This window comes from Chinchilla lanigera, unplaced genomic scaffold (assembly GCF_000276665.1).
Source record: "Chinchilla lanigera isolate Chin_1 unplaced genomic scaffold, ChiLan1.0 scaffold00005, whole genome shotgun sequence".
Taxonomy (NCBI): Eukaryota; Metazoa; Chordata; class Mammalia; order Rodentia; family Chinchillidae; genus Chinchilla; species Chinchilla lanigera.
In genome coordinates, this window is record NW_004955406.1 from 29,599,596 (window position 1) to 29,599,872 (window position 277).

Here is a 277-nt window from a genome sequence, read left to right on the forward strand (position 1 = left end):
AAGATTGAAATTACATTCTTATGCACAAAAGTGTGGCAGATTTCTGCTGATTTGTTTCTTCATTGCCTTAAAATCAAATTATTTTCATAGAAGTGACATAGAATTACTGTCTCTGTCCAAGTTGTTCAACTGATTCCTATCCTATTCCTTTCAAATCAAAGTAACTAAATTTTTTCTCTATTTTTTCTTGATGAAGAAAATATATAGTCTCTCCCACCCTACAGGGCATGAAAAAGAGTCTCTTAAAATTGTAGGGTGGGTCCTACCAAATATTAAT